General features: G+C 47.5%; 1 non-coding gene across 1 annotated transcript; it reads right to left on the minus strand.

Moving 5' to 3' along the window:
• Positions 1-8: 8 nt before the first annotated feature.
• On the minus strand, positions 9-90 carry trnas-aga. The gene has a single exon. It is a non-coding gene; the product is annotated as a tRNA-Ser (tRNA).
• Between the last annotated feature and the right edge of the window lie 171 nt (positions 91-261).

Consider the following 261-nt stretch of genomic DNA (forward strand, 5'->3'; position numbering starts at 1 on the left):
ACGCCTCTCGTTGTCGGCGGGACTCGAACCTGCGCGGGGAGACCCCAATGGATTTCTAGTCCATCGCCTTAACCGCTCAGCCACAAAAACCTGGAAAGCAGTGCTGTACCTGTTTGGACAAATGTTCATAAACTTTCTAATTGGTTTGTAGTAGGGATGTCCCGATCAGCATTTTAGGCCTCGGATCCTTATCCGATCTTTTAACCTCAAATCCGATCCGATTTCGAGTCCCGATCCGATATTTTGCCTTTAGTATTGAAA

The sequence above is a fragment of the Etheostoma cragini genome, unplaced genomic scaffold (assembly GCF_013103735.1).
Source record: "Etheostoma cragini isolate CJK2018 unplaced genomic scaffold, CSU_Ecrag_1.0 ScbMSFa_40, whole genome shotgun sequence".
Classification (NCBI taxonomy): domain Eukaryota; kingdom Metazoa; phylum Chordata; class Actinopteri; order Perciformes; family Percidae; genus Etheostoma; species Etheostoma cragini.